Genomic DNA, 20,001 nt, shown 5'->3' on the forward strand with positions numbered 1-20,001 from the left:
TCAGAGAGGCTTCCCCTTTAGCTAAACTCAGCTGATGAGAAAAACCAGCTTTGTCCCTCCAGGGAGTTTAACTAACTTTTGCCTACTGTGGTTTGACTGATAAACTGAAATGTTTCAAGTGGCCCATCACCTGTAAGGAGGATTGGAAGAGTGATGCATGGAGTCTGGGCTGCAGTCAGCCCCTTCAGTCCTGCTCAGCGAGTGTGGTATGCATCTTTTAAGAAGCAAAAGGTGATTCTGGATTTGGATGGCAGATACTTGACTTGAGGGTAGGCTTAACCACAATAGCTTCCCAGCTCCAGGTTCTTTGCTGTAGGCATTGGATATGTGACTTTGCTACTCTTTTCAGGCTCAGTCTGTGGGGTTCTTTTTAATATTACTGTGTACATTTGTGGGTGAATTGTTTCATATATATTTCTGAGAAGAAAATTTGTTTTTATAAATGCATGGATGCATATAACAAAATAAACTTGTATATTAAAAATAGCAACATCAAAAGAGCTCTTATCCAAGTAAAGAGACTACACTACAAAACAGTTTTATTGAAAAAGTGTCTTGTAATGCTCATTTCATTCTTGTAAACAAGGCATCTTTTTAAATGTGGACTGCAAAAATTACACACAATACTTCGGTTCAGGAATCTGCTGGCTGATTTTCTGAATCACTGTTTTTAATATAGGGACTGTGGGCGTCTAGAAAGGGTTCTATATATAATTCTGAAGAGCCATCTCATTCAGCTGCTGCAACTTACTTTACCAGTTTCTCCTGATTCATTTTTTTCTGAATGCTGAGCATTTTAAGAGTACAGACTGAGCAAAAATGCTCTATATAGTTCATTATAGTTTGCAGCTCCCTGGCTTCCCAAGAGGTTATTATATCTCAGGCAGAGAGAAATAACTCTCACAGAGCTGTGAATAAGAAATTATTCCATTGTACAGTATTATTCAAGCAATTAGAAATCATACTGTGTACAAAATACTGTATCTCTAGGTGTAGAGGAATGAAGCTGGATTAATTAGCATTGATAATATACAACTGTGGGTTGGCTTCAGGGGTGGCGGGTTGGCCGATGTAGATAAAGTGCAGCTGTGGCTGGTTCTGTTAAGTGGTTGAGAGCCAATGAAGCAGCCGAGGAAGAAGCAAGGGAAGAGAGAGTGGGCCCTGGGTGAGTTGAGATGAGGAGAAGGCAGCAGAGGGACTGGCATGAAGAGTGTGTTGGTATGAGAGGGTAAAAGACCTTGTTGCAGCTTGATAGTTTGGAGAGTGCTGTGATATTTAGGTAGCAATTTCTGGTGTTGTATCATACTTACTTAAGTGTGTAGCTACAGCAAAAGAATTACTATGTTAACAATACAACTATTTTTAAACAAATGGACTAACAGATTCAGAAAAACAACAATATACTGTAATTGTAATGCACCTTTCCATTGGTTTTAGACATCTCAGTTCCCCGTTCCAGAATCTCCTGGGTTCTTAATTTCCCTGCCATTCATAAACTTTCCATCTGGTCAAAGATAGTGAGGTATATTTCTTTAAAACTCATCACAGCAACTTGTTAAAGCATGGAGAGGTTCATGGGAAGTAAGAGGTTACATCACTTTCCTTCCACAGCACTCCTGACTCTAACTGCACTGAAATGCCCCAAACCTGGTCCTGCGTTTTTCTTAGCTAGTACAACAAACTGCCATAAAAATAAGCAGAACATTTCTAAATATTTCCTTCTGAAGGCCTGCAGTCAGCTTTTTTTCTTTAGAAAATTAGGTTGTATCAGCGTATTAACTTGAAGCATTATGTTAAACCAAGTTTTGCAAATCATACAGAAAGGTTAAGAGGGCCAAAGCTTAAAAATCACCCAACTCTTAGGGTGGATGTCATTTATAGGCAGAAGCAGAAATAGACTGATTTCTTTTTAAAGTCAGTTAGGATACTTATATTGGTATCAACTTCTTTCAATAAGCCCCCAGGCACTTTACATTGATATTAATGAAAAAAATCTCATGACATACCAGTGAGGTATGGAGGTAAAAAAGCATGATTAATGCCTACCTAAAATTCACATCAGTCAGTGCCAGATGTGACCACAGAAAGAAGAGTTCCCATCTTGAATGATTCTAGGATGTGGCTGCTTAAATAGAAAATTTTTTCTCTAAAGAAGTGGGAGATTCATGGTGTGTGCTTGTACAGAGTTTGAAAACCATGCTCAGCTGTGTAGGTTGGGCACATCCATGCTCTAGACCTTTTTAAAGCCCAGAGAGCAGCATGGTGTTACATCAGTGTTTCCTCACAGTATAGGAGTGAGGACATGACTCTTGTACTCATTCCTTTGTAACTGCTCAATACATCTGGCAGGGAGCCCATCACCGAAGTCTGAGGTTGGTGCCCCCTGCCCTGTGGCCTCTGTGTCCCGCATCCCTGAGAAGGCAGGAGACACACTATGAGTTAAGTCTTGGTGATCCTTCTCCACAGCTATGCCCTTCAGATATTGCCGAGGGATTTCTTACTGTACACTGAAATTGCCAGGCACGCTGGAGGGGCTCAGGAGCACCTTTGATGGGTGGATGGCTGCAGGACTGGAGGATCCAGTGCTGAAGGGCATAGTCCAGGAGACACTGGACCAGTCTGGCCCAGGAATCCCAAGGTTTTGGGAAACAGTGCAAGCCACTCTCTGACACTGGGCCTCCTCGCTATAAAAGCATCCATAAAAGCCCCAGTGTCGAGGTGAAGGAAAGAGTAAGTGTGAGAGAGGCAGGAAAGCACAAACATTTCTGTATGTAATGTCTACATTTCATAAGGCTTTCTGTTACCATGGCAATGAGCATGGTATAAATACGTAGACAGATCTCCCTTGTGGCGGTGCATTCTGCTGCTGCAGGGCCAGTCTGTGTACAGACATTCTGAGGGCTTCTTCAAACCCTCACTCGTAAAGCTGTCAATGTTTTTGTTCAATCACAAACCAATAGCCCAGTGGGGAAAAGGGCTCTTTCCACTTTGTTCACCACAACTTACTTTCTGGCCCCTCCAAATAAGCAAATAAATTATTTTTACATGTAAAGATGGAGGATTACATCCATCTTACTAATTTGTATTCAGGCTAAATAATCAATAGGAAGAGCTACATTCTGGTAGCTTTAGTTATATTTGAAGTCAAACTCAGCGCAAGCATTTCCAATAACAATTTTGTGCAATCAAAATTGCTAATGCTGTTGAATTCTGAATTGTAAAGGAGTTTTAACAGATCCAGGTTAGCCAGTGACAGAAGCATAGCCTTAAGCTAAACGCAATAATTAAAAAAAAGTGTCTATGTTTCATAACACAGAAACCCTTCAATCGATTTTTCCAGGATATGTGCAGTCTTGCATGAGATGCAGACAGAAATAGGTGGATTTTGTTTTAAAATATTAAGTATGATCCTATGTATAGAATCTAAACACCTTATTTTAAAAGGTTCCTTATTGATTTGGCAGGTATGTTAATGGCAGTGACCAGATTTGCCAGGACACTGCTTTTTGAGTGTACAACTGAAAAGAGAAAAATGAAACAGCAGAAAGATATATACATATGTTCCCTTATATTACATCTATGCAGGATGACAAAATACTTCAGATGGGGAAAAAGCGTGTCCTCATTTTGAAATGAGGTTTGCTCTTACACTGAGGCAGCTAATTCAAACTCAAATCCAAGCTATGACAAGAGAGTTGGTATTTTCCACATAAATCAACTGGGTAAGTTATGTACAGGAATCCCACATAGGGTGACCCAACCTGTTGTGTGGAAAGCACGATAAAAATGTCCAGCTGCCTCATTTTATCTTACAATAGTTAACAGAAGATCAAGATAAAGTGGGAATGAGAGAAATGTTCCTTGAAAGAAATCCATACTAGGATGAATTTCTTCCTATACTCTTCCAGTCCTGGTAACAAGCATATAATATGGAAACAGATGGGGCTGGGAGCAGGAGGAAAGTCATGGAAAAGCCAGGCGATGGGATGAAAGAAGCTTTTCTGGTACCAACACCACATCAGTTCTGACAAGTTGAAGTTTTCCAAAGCAGCACTTACTCTCCCTTTAACTTCTGAATAATACAGGGAAGAGGTCAGTACAGCCCAAATGTGAGAGGGGAGAAGCAAAAAAAGCGAATGCCCCTCTTTGCCTAATTGGGATGGGTTTGCTGATGGTATCTTGAAGAGTAATATTTTATTAATTTCAAATCCTTGGCCCTCTTAAAATTAGTCTGAACTTCTTCCTCCACCAAAAAGGTTGTTTCCTCCATCTCCTCACTCTTCATTTCTAAGGCAAACAATTAAAAGTAACAAGGCAGAGGAAGAGAGACCACCAAAGGAGCTTGGAAGAGGAAAATCTGTGATGGCAGCGAGTGAGAGCTGGTCAAGATGTATGTTTAGCACACTGAGTGTATTTGAGACAGAGTTCTAATAGAATTGTACTGTAGTCACATGCTAAAACTGAGTAACAGCTTGTACAGCTCTTCACGCTAAATAATGTCCTGATCCTGCAGTACTTTTAAATTGAAAACTCATCCAAGAATTGAGAAACTGAATTGACCTTTCTTTGATCATAGGTAAGGTGATTCATATCATGACTGGAGGGGGAAGGGGATATTGCATGCATGAGTCACTTCTGTTTGTTATATGACAAGCACCTTCTCCTAATTGGTTGCTTAACCAACTTTCATTTTCATCTGCCACCTTTTGACCATGATAGAGCATGTAATCCACAGTATGTGGCTTATACTTGCTTCTTAATGGTGAAATAGATTATGGAGACTGCTCAGTGGCCTTGAACAACTTGAGAAAGTAGTAGAAAATACTTGCTTGTGCTGGCAAAACACTTCTCAGCCATTAGCTTGATTCTGAACTGAGACCCATCATCTCAGCTGAAGCCAATGCGGATGCAAAAGTGCATGAAAAAATGGTTTTCTGACCACCTGGTTCTTTCAGCCATTAACCACTTCCAATAACAAATATCCCACTCAGACCTATAGTCTATTTAGCCTAGCACCCCCTTCTCCAGTAATAGCCAAGCCTGGATGCCCAGAAAAGTTCAGAGAAAGACGGCAAGCATATTCCAAACATTTCCCTGTCTCTAGCAATCTGTAGCTCAAGGGTTTGCCTGTTCTTATACTCCTGGGACTGATTTCCTGTACCATGAGGATATTCTTTCTAAAGGGACAAGCATCTGCCTGCAAACTACAAAGACTACAACTGCTCATTGCTTTTGCCCTGTGTGCACTTTCACATGCTCTCCTGAAGATCAGAGACCATGACATTCGCCAAAGAAAGTGAATGCTGCTCTATAGCCCTGAATGTTCCAGAAGTGCTCCTAAGAGACTCACTGTGTGCGGGAACTTTCCCTAGCAATTTGTCGAACAGCAGAGAAAGGACTGTCCCTAAGAGCTGAGGCTGCTGCTTTCATGAATGAAGTACGTATACGTCTACATACTGATAATGGCTCCATCATCCCAGGTGATGCCTGTTAAATTTGGGCATGGTCCACCAAAATGAAGCAAAGTTTGTTTGCAAATTGGGATATGCTAATAGAGAAAAAAAAAATTAAAAACAATCTAAAAACCATACTACACTGAGGCAAGCATTACAATTTTAAAAGTGTACATTTGGTGAATGATAAATAAAAATACTAGTATTTTTTACATAGGTTTTTTTTTAAACATTTCCCTTCCACACAAGCAGAACGTTGTGTCCCTGATGTGCCAGTATCAGTTATACACCAAGAGAATTTCTCTAAGAAGCACTTTTAAACTTTTAGGTCAGAACATGTGCACCAAGGTTAACAAGCTGTTGCGGCAGGAACACTGTCACTTCCCTAAGAGTGACAGTGTCACCACTGTCTGTTGGTGGCACACTCTAAAAAGACACATTCTTCCACAAAGCCTTCCCAGTAACTTTGGGAAGCTGCAGGGAGGATATCATCTGATGTCACATACTCTGATGTGCCAATATCAAGGCCATAAAACCCAGGCAGCTGGACAAAGTTACCCTTCGCAGGCTTTTGCGTATCTGTCAGGAGCGGAACATGGAAGGAACCCTGGAGTGTGTTAGAGCCAGTTTTATAAACAGCAAGAAGGGGAATGAAATGCAATTCTCCTTTTCCTCATTCACTTTCAGGGCTGTGGATGAGTTGGGCATGCCTCACCACAGCCTTTACAGTGAGTAAAGGCATTTTTTCCTCTACTTTATCACCAAGAGGTGATATCCATGTGACAGCTCTGCATTCAGCTGGCACCTTTGACAGTCTTGCCTGCACTCTGTCCACCAGCACTCGAAAGTGGTCTGTAACCTCAGATTAAAGGGGTGACTCTAAAGCGCTTGTGCATGCTGTTGCCTGATGGCCAGCTACTCCATCGAGTCATGCCTGTGGGAAGGTTGTGGTAGCCTAGGAGAGTACTCCTACAGGTAAATAAGCACATTCAGAATAAGAGCCAGGATACCAGCAGAGAATCTGCAGCAAACTAGGACTATGCCTATGGGGATTAATAAGGGAAACGTTTTGCCTACTGCCAGAGGAGATTTCAAAATGGACAGGGAAAGAGGAAATATTTCTGCAAGATACTAAAACCTAAAAAAAAAATAAAAATAGCAACAATCCTTTTGCAACAGGATCCATAAAAATATACTCAACAATCCAGGGAAATGTGGTACAGTTCTCTTCTTACTGTGCTGTTATATGCCTTGATATTAACTATAAAGGCAGCAGTGTGTGTGTGCCTATGAGTGAGTGTGACAACACTTAGGAGGATGAGAATGGAGCTTCTTTCTTTCTGCCTGCCTTTTAATGAATGAAAAACGAAAATTCAAAGCCTTGCTGTGTGATACTGATCTCCACATTTGGCATCTGGGATTGATTCTGCAGGCCTGCTGTGTGCGGATCCCCCTCCACACCTCTGCCAAAGCTGCAGGCGCTGGCAGAGCAGCATCCAGCCCCAGGTGCTGCTGTGTTCCTGCTTCCTGGGATATCATCTCATGATAACCAGAAGGAAAAACAGAACACAAATCCAAGTGGGTAGCTGAGGAATTGGCTTATAGAGTTAAATTTGGAATAGATTACAGCAATGCCCAACTACCAAACTATTGCATTTGCTAAATATTGAAGCAGATAATGCAAATAATTGCAGGTAAAAACAATTATTTCTGAGAATATGGAACAACAGGACAGGGTACTGCTTTGCTTATGTTAGGCATATTAAATCAGTCTTAGCTGGTGTTGGTAAGTCTGTCAATCCACAAGAGGGGGAAAAATGCCTTAAACGAAATAAGCGTAGCAGGAAAAAGAAAATCTGTATTCAGGATGGTGCTCTGGGTACTGGATTGCAGCACTGATGGAGAGAGTGGAAGTGAAAGGGAGAAGCGCATACTATTCTATATAGCTGTCCTGATTATCAGGCAAGGTAGCTGAGGCAGTGTGGATTATTTAACTTCAAATAGGTGTGTAAATAAAAAGCAAATGCTACCTCTGTTCCTTTTAAGCTTTTTTAGTCATTTTTTTTAGACTCAAGAATTGAGAAACATACAAGGAAGCTGATAATGACGTACCTGGATGCTGTATTCAACACAGTGACCTGAAGGCAACCCTCACCCGAAGGAGTGGAGGGCACTGACAGGGTAATATGCTAACTCCGCTTCTTTTGTTCTAGATGAATAAGGTAGCATTTTTAAAAGCATCCAAGTGCTGTTCTGGTTGAGAAGTCATATGTCTGAGTTAGCTCCATGTGGTGCCACACTTAATAACCCCTGCTGAAAGGCAGGCCCATGTTCGCTTGACTGTACAGGCTTCTGGACTGGAGCTGGCCAGTAAGCCTTATTTTCAGAGTTACTAAGTGCCATACAAAAATAAATATTTAGACATCTATACATACAAATGCACTCTTGATAGGTTTATAAAAGTTAGGCACCTGCTCTTTAATCAGTGTGAACCTTAAGTAATGAAATCCTTCTAGAAATCCCACTAAGCATGGAGTTTGGTATTCCACCTAAATATTCTGTAAGATCCGTCCCACTGACTGTCAGTGAGTGTATGTATGACTCAGTTTTCTTTGAAAATGGGATGGAGGGTTCTGTGTCATGTAAATACTTGTATTATTTCTATTGTATTCAGCCACCTGAAAAAGAGATCAAATGGAAGATAATACACATGATCTCTAACATGCATCAGCCTATGGCCAAGACTCATTTCCTCTTCCATTGCTTCAAGACATTGTGTCGTGAGGGTGAACAGATGTCCAAGGCAAAGAAAGATACAGAAAGGTGGTGGCATGTCCAGGTCAGCAAGGAGCACAGCTCCTGCATCACTACCAGCCACAGCCCATGGTGACAGGATCAAAACCATTTGGTGGGGCTGTCCATGCTGCTGCACAGCCCTGGCACAAAGCAAGCTGATGCAGCATGCCAGTGACATTGACCCATCAGGTCCTACAGAAAGCAGCATTTTCTGCAGGAATGGAGGGCAGTGTCCTTTGACCTGACAGAGACGTTCACCAGTCATCCTGGAGATTCACGATAATGAGGTTTCTGGTGCAACGGTCCAAATTTTCCTTTTAATTCTATCATTATTCTTCTTGCATTAACTTAGATAACCTTGGATTTATACACACATCTGCAACAAACTCTAGACTCAGTCACTGGACTGGCAGTCAATAACAGTCAGATGACGGCCTGGCCTACTTTATATGTCAACAGCATCTTGGTCGTGGTTTAACTCCAGCTGGCAGCTGCTCACTCATAATTCCCCTCCCCTGGTAGGATGGGGAAGAGAATTGGAAAAAGGTAAAATCCATGCGTTGAGATAAGAACAGTTTAATAACTTAAATATAATAGTAGTAGTAGTAGTAGTAGTAGTAGCAGCAGAAGCAATGAAAAGGGAGACAACAAAAAGAGAGAGAAATAAAACCCAAGAAAACCCAGGTGATGCACAATACATTCGCTCACCACCCACTGACCAATGCCCAGCCAGGCCCCCAGCAGCGATCAGCCCCTCCTGGCCAATTCCCCCCAGTTTATATACTGAGCATGACGTTCCATGGTGCGGAATATCCCTTTGGCTAGTTCGGGCCAGCTGTCCTGGCTCTGCTTCTTTCCAGCTTCTTGTGCACCTGCTCACTGGCAGAGATTGGGAAACTTGAAAAGTCCTTGACTTGGGGTAAGCACTGCTTAGTGACAACTGAAACATCAATGTGTTATCAACATTATTTTCATACTGAATCCAAAAACAACACTGCACCAGCTAGTAGGAAGAAAATTAACTCTATTCCAGCGAAGCCAGGACAATCTTACAGCTGAATAAATGGCTGATTAAGAGCAATCAGTGTAGAGCAATCTGTAGAAACTGTTCTACCAGTGACTGATAGGCAGACTGCCCTTTCTTACCATCTGAGGGATTTGCACTTGACCAGAGTTTTAAGTGTATTTATGAATTCCAGGCTTTATTATTGTAATTCCCTATTCCTGCATATACAACTGCCAAATTTAAAGTGAAAATTCATTCAGAACATCACATCTTCTCAAAGGCACAGCCTGCAACCATCAATATCTCATCCTTTATATCCTATTCTCTCCGCTGCTGCTACCCTGAATACTGCAAAAAAATTGAAAAATACCATTTTCCTTTCCAATGATTTCCAGGGGAGTAGATAATCTACTGAAGGGCTGGCTGCACAGTGTGTCATTTGGATCTCCCCCAACAGCTCCAATGGACAACTGTAAAGAGTAAGTTCATGGCAGGGCAACAACTGCATCTTTTAGAAGTGAACAGGAACAAGCTACATTTGTTTTGAAGGGAAACTCAAGACAATTTCTTCAGCTCTGGCCCTACTATTTACCATTTGTGAGGAATACCTAGACTCCCGATGAGTTCTATAGAGCCACATACTTAGAAAGGGTGAGAAGAAATTCCACACATACAAAATGCACAGATAGGGACACACATCTCCAAGCATTCTTTAAAAAGCTGCTCAATTTACTAGGTATGATAATACAATCTTCTACTCTGGAAATATCATACAAAGGTTTGAACTACTTCAGATAAGAGAGGACTGTTGCAGTGTCAGGATTACCAAGTACTGAGTGGAAATGCCACTGATAATTAAAGCACTTTATATATATATATATATATATATATATTTTTTTTTTTTTTTTTTTTTTAATTAAATAATGCAAATGTCCTTCTGCAACCAGTTGAATTCCAGCTGGAATGGACATCCCGAAGGGCAAAGCTGTTAGCATGCATGGCTCTGCAACACAGCACAACGGCCACATTTCCTCCCTGGGGCGAGATGTAGCAAATCTCAAGGGAGCATCGCACCCCTCCTGCACTGCAGAGTTCACCTTACGCTCTCAGACAGAAAGGAAAAAGTCCCAGGGTTCAGTGGTGTGGCAAGAGGCCAATGGCTCAGCTATTTAATTAACATAGTAGCTAGTGTCTTCCATGGAGAGAAGGTTGTACCTGAGAGGTTACAACCAATATCAACTCTGAAATTACACTTACAGCCTTGCTCCTGCAAGAGGGAAGTTTCTCCTGTGTTGCATTATCTGAAAGACAGCAACTCAGTTGCACAGGCCCCTGAGGGTGCATTGATTACTTTAAAAGGCTCTGTGAAAGGTAATTATGAAAAGATTCATTACAGGGAAGACATCCTTAGGGACTGCAAACTGAAAAAGAAGGTGGAACATCACAGGTTTAGGCTGCTGCCCTCTCCTTCCTTCCTTGAAGCCTCTATTGGCAAGGTATGGAAATGGTCTCAATTATCTCCAAAAATGACAGAAGATGAAGGCACTCGGCACCTTGCACAATCAGGTACTTAATGTCCTTACCCTCCCTGGGGCTCTGCCGCTGACAACAAATGAACTGATGGCTCCTGCTGCTCCCACCAGCCCAGTTCCCTGTGTCATCCACCTACACACACTCACACATTCATTCTCTCCCTCATAATTTATTAATTCAATTTATTTATTTATGTAGGTCATTTTCAGTAGTAGTTGTCCAAATAATGGCAGAAGTGAAAAGAGCAACAGAGAAACAAAGTTAGGGAGAGAGCTGGTGGCACGCAGGGAATGGCAGGAAAAACTCAGCTCTCCTGAGAACAAGATGTATGCTACAGGATTGTCCCTGATTTTCTGCTCAGGCAGAGCTTGAGCAAATTCCAATGACATCAGCTTCACCAACCTTTGCTCAACTGATTTCACACAGCCAATTCACCTGGTGCTCATGCTCTGCTCTCTGGACTTACATGGTCTTTCTGATGGTGCTTGAAGCCTTTTAGAGCTCTCCAAAGAGTACTTCTGCTTTTAGAGACCATTATTTTGGTTTTCTGGGCATTTAGTCATTTAGTCATTAACTGTGTTTTAAAGCTTTAATCCACAGGGGTCTTTGTAGTAAAGAACAGGCATATTTACATTGCCTAATCTAAATTAGATTACCTCCTTTTATTTCCTTTTTAGCCACCCTCTAAAGAAGTTCCCTTTTCTACATTGACTCCAGAGGAGCTCTAAGGAAATTATCTTCATAAAGATGTAATCAGACAAGGTGAAATCAGCTGATCTAAAGGCTTTCTGTCGTTGAAAGAAGCAGTCTTGCTCCTTCACCTTGCGTACTTTTTCCTGACTTTTTCCTCTGACTTCCTGTAATTCCGCCTCCGTGTTGCCCACCCATGCTCTTACAGTACTTTTGACACTCAGCTGACCCCTTGCCTTGCTGATTCAGCTCACTGAGCTGGCAGAAAATAAATCCAGAGAAGTAAAAAAAGGAGAGTTTTCTGATGGGTTAATGAACTGGATCAACTCAGTGAATATGAAAGTCAGCCCAAGGGTGAGTCAGGATCATGTAGGAGAGACTGTGAAGGGCAAGGAGGATTGACCCTTTTCACAGCAGAAAGTGATCAAAAGAGCTCAGTTTGTCTCCACTAATGGTATCCCTAGTTAAGAATATAATAGAGATGCCTGGAAATAGAGGGAATTTATCCTCACTGTTCTAGCTATGCAGTAATGAATTTATATTTCATTTTCTTTCCCTTCTATGCTCAGCTGGCACATTCTGCCACAGTTCATAGCATGAGAGTGTTCTAGAGACCCCCTTCCAGCACAGCATCTGTACACCTCTAGGAAAATCTGTCTCTTGGGTTGTTACAGCAAATATGTGAAATGCTGAAAACCATCAACTATGACCTCCCCTGTTACAGAGTCCAGTGGAAAAGCACATAAATGGAGCTAAAAGCAGCACAGTTGTCAAACTGTGAAAGTGATTCCTCTCTGAAATGAAACCTTGGCTGCTCTGTTTTTCAATATCTTCAGACCAAGGCTGGACACTTTCTTCAAGATACAGTATGTCAAAGACAAGGTATACCTCAATGAACATGTTATGCTCAGTAACAGGGTTAGTTCAGTGAAACTGAAGTCTGTGATACATAGGTGGTCAAAGGAGATAATCTTATACTCCATATATCTGTAAAGTACAGATTACACAAAGAAAAAACAAGAGACTAAAGCAAGACTTTTTGGTTAATGAGAACAACCAATTCCCATTGTTCTTCCAAAACAAAGAGGACTTCTCCCTAGACCCTTCATCTTGGATTAGTAGTTTGTTCCTAGTGATACCACCATCCCTCCTTACTTAACAGGAGGAGAGCTCCCTTTTTTTTTGATCTGTGGACATGAGCACCAAACCAGCAATTACAGAAATTGCAGGTTCTCTCTCTGTTTAGAAGAGTAGATTTTGAATGTACATGTGGCATCTGAGTATCCCGCTAGCAATGTACTGGAAATGCTTTTGTCATTTCTGCTTCTCTCATGACAGTAAGAAATTATGTGCTCTGCCCCAGCCGTTCATGCATAGGCTGTGACAGAAGCACGTGCAGAGTGCACACTCCAAAGAGTGGAAAATTATGCACTAATTGGAGACCTTTGAGTCCCTCAAAATGTAATCTCTATTCTGATGACAAAATTTGTGGAAGATACTTTATTTCAGCAAGGTTCTCAGCCTCTCTTCATGGGTTAAGCAGAAATACATTAATTTCCTATCTTCATTGTAAGTCTTTACATTCAGAATACATGCAGAAAAATACAGTCTGAATGACAGATATTAAAGTGGTATTTGCCTGCCCTAGCAATACGTTTGATAAAAAGCACCTTTTTGTAGGGCTCCTTAAACCAGAGTCCTCCAGTGGCCTAATCAGTACCCTAGTTAGCACTCGTTCCCATCAGTCATGACAAGTTATGGATCAAATTTCTCCAGCCTCAATTTAAAAGTAGTCTGGCTTCTTCTGGCTTCCTACAGTTAGTTTCTTCATTTCTCTAACTTTCTCCCTTTTTCCTATGACTAACATATTTTTTCCGAGTCAAAATTTGTCACAAGCTTCTACCCATGGTCCAGAACTACCGTGAATCGTGAGTCTGGTTCTGTAGCAAGCTGGTTTCATGTTGCAGCATCATACGTGTTAAGGCAAACCACATCTGCTCAGAGATGGACCATTTTAAGTTGTTACTTGTAGGTTGTAGATTATCAGTCATTGAGAGAAAGGCTCAGATGACTCCTTAATTAGGAGAGTGGGGAAGGTCTTCTGACATACTGAGACACTGGAGTCAGGTGGGAGAAATACCATTTGCAGGTTGCTCTGCTTCAGGGAGTTAATAACTTCACAATAGTTTGAGAGTTTTGTGTTTGAAAATGAAACAGTGCTCTGAAGGGAAGGACTAAAGACTACTGAATGAAAGTGTTCTGGCTAGAAGACAGGCTTTCCTATTTGAGGGGCAGGGGAAGGGAAGGATGACAGCCCCCATTTTCAGTGCTCTTTGCTACTTCTCCTCCACTTTCTGAATATTGTGAATTATGACTCTTACCACAGGAGAGAATAATGGCCCTGGTCAGGTTCAGCCCTCCCTGCTGCTATGTACGGTGTACACAGACACACACCTCCACTGCCCATGTTTGTGTATGTACACAGGAGCCCTATTCACATCAGCTAATTTGGGCATCAAGATTAGATGCAGTTCAGAACACGTGAAGAGTCCAAGTTCTCCCATACTCATGCCCCATGTAAAATACTTCGAACTGATAAACACTTGCCATGTCATTCACTTGTCCTTTTGCTCCCTTCTCCAAGAGGTCCTAGAAAAAATTTCCTCATGTAATGTACTTTTACAAACAAAGCAGTGATATAATACAAACATAAGTTATGAATCTCTTTAACAGACAAACTTGGGGGTAAAAATGAAAGGAGAACTCCAGATAAGGGCTCAGACTCAGCACTCTCTGGGGAAGTTGTTATTGTTTTCTCGTCACATTTTAGACCAATAAATACCTCATGCACAGAGATTTGTTGCTCTTTTCTGACTGGATTAACTGTAATTAAGCTAGAATTTCTTTGCATAGAGAAATGGGTCTGAGCAGCTATTCTGCAGCAGATATTCTGCACTATAGGTCTCTTTTCACCTTTTAAAAACAGGTTAAGCTAAACTGTGTTTAGTGTCTAAGGTCACTCTTCATATGGAATGAAAGGATCTATGTGCGGAAAAGTGCAGAATAATCTTGTTTTAAGTACAACTGTTCACTGATTTCCCAGCAGCTTTCCCATGCACATAAACGCATTCCTAGAAATGTTAGTTTCCTTTTTATCTACATTCTAGCGAGCCGAAGGAAGAGGAATTGGTTTTGGTTTGAATTCCTTGTTTTCCTGCAGAAAATGTTTAGTGGGGTATTACTGTCCCTTGTTCTAAATACTTACCTCTTGTTGTACTGGTATTTTATGTACTGTACCTCTTAGGAGTCCTCTACGAGGTGCTAAAGAGAGAAAGAGGGGGTTTTGCATATGTCTCTGTAAGTAAGCACATTATACACTTAAGAAAAGCAAAAAAAATCATCAAAAAGACCTCTGTACATTTCTCTCTGCTCCAGAGCAGCCTTAACACAAACTACCTGAAAAGTCTAGTTTGTATGCTAGTGCAGAGAACAGGTTTCCAAAGGCCTGCTCTGGAGAGCCCTGATTAGATAAACATGGTTTAGAGGACTTTGTTTTCATTTGCAGCTCATTAGAGGCAGCCCAAAGCTAACTTAAGCCTCCTGGCTGGGAGATACTGGATCAAGATAAATCCAGGCATAGACAAAATAGAACTGTTTACACTTGATACAGCTGTACCCTGAGTTCCCACGTGATCAAAAAATAATAAGCCAGCAAAGGAAGAGGCACTGTCTTCAGAAGCCTCAAACCCCATCCATTCGAATTGCTGCGATCCAGCACTTGCAGGGGTACCTGCACTACAACACTGGTCAAGGGAGGTAGCCCTCTCGCAAAGCACCCTAAATCTATGAAGGTGACTTTACCCTGCTACAGCTTCAGATTGCAAGAGGTTAAACTAAACCAAATTCTCCTCCCGTTGCAGAGGATCACACAAGCAAGTGGTGAAGGCAGGCTTTACCAGTTCCACCTAGATTGCAACAAAGGGCACCCTTTAGCCAAATTAAGAAGGCTACATTAGGGGGAGGAGACATATGCCTGTTCAACTAATTCTATTTCAAAATTAATTTAGTTAAATCAGTATAACTTTTGTGTGTGAGCAAGGCTTATTGTCAGAAAGCTAATTGTAAATTAAAATGAGAAATGGAGCAGTGTCATCCATTACAAAGGAGACATGGGCTGAAAGCACTGCTGAATTTCATGATGGCTTCCAAAAATACCAGAATGCAAGGATTAAGTACAAGTGAGTTAATAAGGTGTTATACTGCATTCTGAAGGCTGCTTAAAATTAGCTGTGAACGTGCTTTTGCTTGTCCTAAATACACTGCAGAAAGATACCGTAATTTTTTTGCATCTCTCTGTCTTTCTTTGAGCTGTCATACTCTAAAACAGTCTGACTCTGTAGGCACTAGAGGGAGAGAGATAGCTTTGCTGTTGCTCTTCTTTCCGATCATGCTCTCAAGCCTGAAGGAACCAATTTTAATAAGTGACGTACAGAGGTGAAGCTCAGTCATTTCCCCATATGATTTATTCAGTGTGTGCTATGGCGCTATTGCACAGTGCAGTACTCTCCATTGAAAAGGCATTTTCCCAAGAACTGCCCATTTTCAAGATCATATTATTTTCTAAAAAACAAACTTTAAAGACAGAAGGGGCAACACCTTTCCCGGCTGAACCTCAACTTAAAACGTTACCAGGTGTTACCAAGATACTACTATGTCTTCTGCATTCTACAGCTGTGCAGGAAGGTCACCATTGTTAGTATCTTGCAGACTCGCACAGCACTGCAACAAGCCAATCAGCGGGGCTGGGAACCTCCTTCCTCTAAGCTAAAATGTAAGTTACACAAATCGCGGGCTATACCCAGATCTCAGAATGTGGTCCCTGCCCCACAGAAGTCTCTAAACAACTGCTTGGCGAGGCACTGCCTGACCCCGCACAAAGTGCTGCACATCCCTGTGGCACAGCAGGCTGTATTTAGTTAGGTGTAAGAAGTTTGTGCTTCCAGGAGAAGTAGGATCCTTGCACAGAGGTGGTTCCACCCTCAACCTGCATTGTCTGATCTTCCAAAACGGGCACTGGCCGGAACTGCTGCCTGTGTGCGTGCCCCTGTGACATCTGAGAGCAACCTGTTCCTCTTGCCTGTAAGCAAAATACCGTATAATCCACAGAGGACCACTATTCCTGCATTGCTATGGATGTAACATTCTGCCTTTTCACTGTACTTATCTTCCAATTTTAATGGACAGTGAGTAGTTGCTGGAGATTACTAAGTCAACGAGTTTGCAGTCACACAGCTAAACATGTAATCAGCTCTTCAGTCCCTGGAGCCAAACCTGTTCTGCATCCCCTTTTGTCAAAGCTGACATCTTGGAGCTTTGTGGCAAAAGTAGAGTTTAGATAAGTTTCTCCTAAGTGCTACAAAAAGTGCTGGTTTATACTTTCGGGGGAAAAAAAATCATCCCGTTCTAGAAGCTGTACAAGAAGGCAACTTCTTGGATAGCAACGTAGCCCAGAAACTTCCTTCACATCCAAAGTGTGAGCAGAAAATGGCAGCTCAGGAATAATTCTGTGTGCGCTTACTTCTGAGAGTGAGGGTCAGCGTTTAAACGTTAACTGACCACAGCTGTGGTTCTACAAAGCATTTGCAATTACGCATGTTCTGGTACCCACCCTTGTCTTTAGAAGAGTGTGACAGTTTGCACTGTCTCAATCTATGAGCCAGCAGCCGTTCCATACAATCGAGCTGTCTACTTCTAAGTTTAGGCCAGAATACTTCACAGCTGCAGTCCTTCTCCCAGCAGGTATGACTAATCAGATCTACTTCCCTGATATTCTCCCCATCTCTTCAGGGATCTATTCAGATAAATCCTTTTGGCCAAAAGCACTTTCCTGTTGAAGTGCCCACTTTGTATTTTTCCAGCATACGTGTATTTTTTCAAATTCTGGGAGTAACATTCACAGACTGTTAGGAAGAAATCACAGGTTATGGATGGTCAAGTTGTTCAAGTCAATGACTGAACAGTGCAATTCATCACTTCACTACCATGCACTGGATCGGGGTTCTTCCTCCTTTCTTAGCTTTTTAAAGATGCGGGGTCCAGAAAAAGTGTCACTGGTTTGCTCCTATTTCAGAACTACTTGTGGACAAAGCATTTTTAACTCACAGACAAAATGCAACTTCTATGGTTGAAATAGTAAATTGAGTTGTAATTAACTTAATTACAATAATAATGAAAATACACTATTTTGAGGATAGCAAGGCCTTTAGCTTGCTTTAGTCCCAGTCTGACAGAGACAAACCAATTTAAAATTTACAGTGGATATCAACACTGTTAGTATAGAAGCCCAAAAATAAGCTCAGATTAATACGGCTACGTTCAGCATTTTTAAAATAATCCGTTTTGCATTATAAGAAAGGGGACTTTTGTAAATTCAAATAAAATCAAAGATTCTATTTTATGACTTGGAGAATGTTTCTTTTCTTAAGTTGTTCACAACGTATAATTAGAACTGTAGCATACTTTACTACATGCTGCACAAGAGATTCTCTGTCTCACAGTGGCACACTGCCTCACAAACCATGAGTGACTGATAGGGGACTCTCAATCCGTTACTCTATGTTTTTCTACCATTCCAAAAATCAGTTGCCAAACTAATCCTATGAACAAAGCAGATAAAAAAAGAGATGTAACTTATAACTTTAAAACTTAGAGGCTGGGTTGTTTTTTTTTAATCGGTTCCCTTTGTACCCCTTTTAATAAACAGGAAAAAAAGCAGAGCACTTGATGGTAACTAGCTACAAACCCCCTTCCCCTAACACACACACACACTTTTGCAAAGAATGCTCTACTGTAGGTACAATAGCCCTGTACAATTCACAAACCAGTGATTTGTGCCCTGAAGTACTGTATTGTCAATAAATAATGTAATTACTAATAAAGATAAAGGCCATAAAATCATTTGCAATTAAAAAGTCATTGATATTTTTCAACTGGACTTTTATCAGAACATCATAGATAAAGTCTTACCTTCATGCAAGTGCTACAATGGAAAAGTCAAAATATTTTTTTGGCTGTTGGTATGTGTTTGATGTATAGTAATGCATGATATCTCATTAGAATTTAAATACATACTTTGTATATATTATATATATAAAAAATAACTTTTATTGAATACAAGGTTGAAGGGACCCTACAGGAAAGCGGGAGAGGGACTTTTTACAAGGGCATGTAGTGACAGGACAAGGTCTTTAAACTGGAAAAGGGTAGATTTATATTAGCTGTAAGGAAGAGATCCTTCACTGTGAGGGTGGTGAGACAGGGGCACAGGCTGCCCAGAGCAGCTGTGGGTGCCCCATCCCTGGCAGCGCTCAAGGCCAGGCTGGATGGGGCTGTCAGCAACCTGGTCTGGTGGAAGGTGTCTCTGCCCATGGCAGGGGGGGTGGAACTAGATGGTTTGGAAGGTCCCTTCCAATCCAAACCATTCTGTGATTCTATGATAATATGAAGCATTGCAATAACTGCTATTATGTGTGGAAACTCTCCCATACCCTATCTGATCCTCTGATGTCTTCTGAAAAGGATGAAAGACATCAAACTCTCATTACTCATAATTTATATAGGCATTTGGATATAACATTGTTAAATGTTGCAACACTTTATAAATCAAGTAATTAACAAGAAAACTTTGCATTATATTTGTGTCCTATTATTTGTTATTATTAAAAGAATGCTTAAATGTCAAGCCCAGGAGGTGCTTAGGTGATTAAACAGTTCTATGATAAAAAACCTGACAGAAATGGAATGACCAAGCTCTAAAGCACAAACACGGGGTAGCTAGGAGGCTGTCTCATAGACTGCGATACGGTCTACCTCCCTCCCACTGAATTTGTCCCATGGTTCCAAAGAACAGTAAATTTTAACTTCTCTGGAAACAGAAAGTCATCTGCTGTCCTTCCCATTAGCTCTATAACACTGGTAGCTTCATGGCTAAATATCAACAGGTTTTGATCAACCAACAAATCCCTATCTGAAGTTAGGCTTCTAGGCTTCCCATTATGGTAACAAAGAGGACCCAGTTTAAAATATTTGGCTGCATGCTTGGATAAATATTCATGTTCAGAGGAGTGCAATCACTACTGTAGCTATTTCACAAGTGGGAAAGCTGAGGCGTGGAGAAGAAATGGCTTGCCTGGAGTCACAAAGTATATTAATAACAATGTTGGAAGGAGAAGCCAATATTCTGATTCCTCAGCGCCATCTACACTGGAAAGATTTGGCAGTACTCCTGGGCTGGGAATGCCCAAGCCTTTCTTGAGCACAAACCTCCTTTAAGCCAGACTGAGCCGCGCATTAGAACAGAAGTACAGTCCTAACGTAGCAGACTCGTGCAACCTGACAGACACCTATCACGCAGTGGAGGGCATGATGCACATAGCAGGAGCTGGCCAGGCTGATGTCTGGAGACAGGTCAAAATGCTGGGCAGCCTCCGGTGAGGGTGTCAGCCCAGTTTCCCCCTACACCTA

This window comes from Falco cherrug, chromosome 2 (genome assembly GCF_023634085.1).
Source record: "Falco cherrug isolate bFalChe1 chromosome 2, bFalChe1.pri, whole genome shotgun sequence".
Lineage (NCBI taxonomy): Eukaryota > Metazoa > Chordata > Aves > Falconiformes > Falconidae > Falco > Falco cherrug.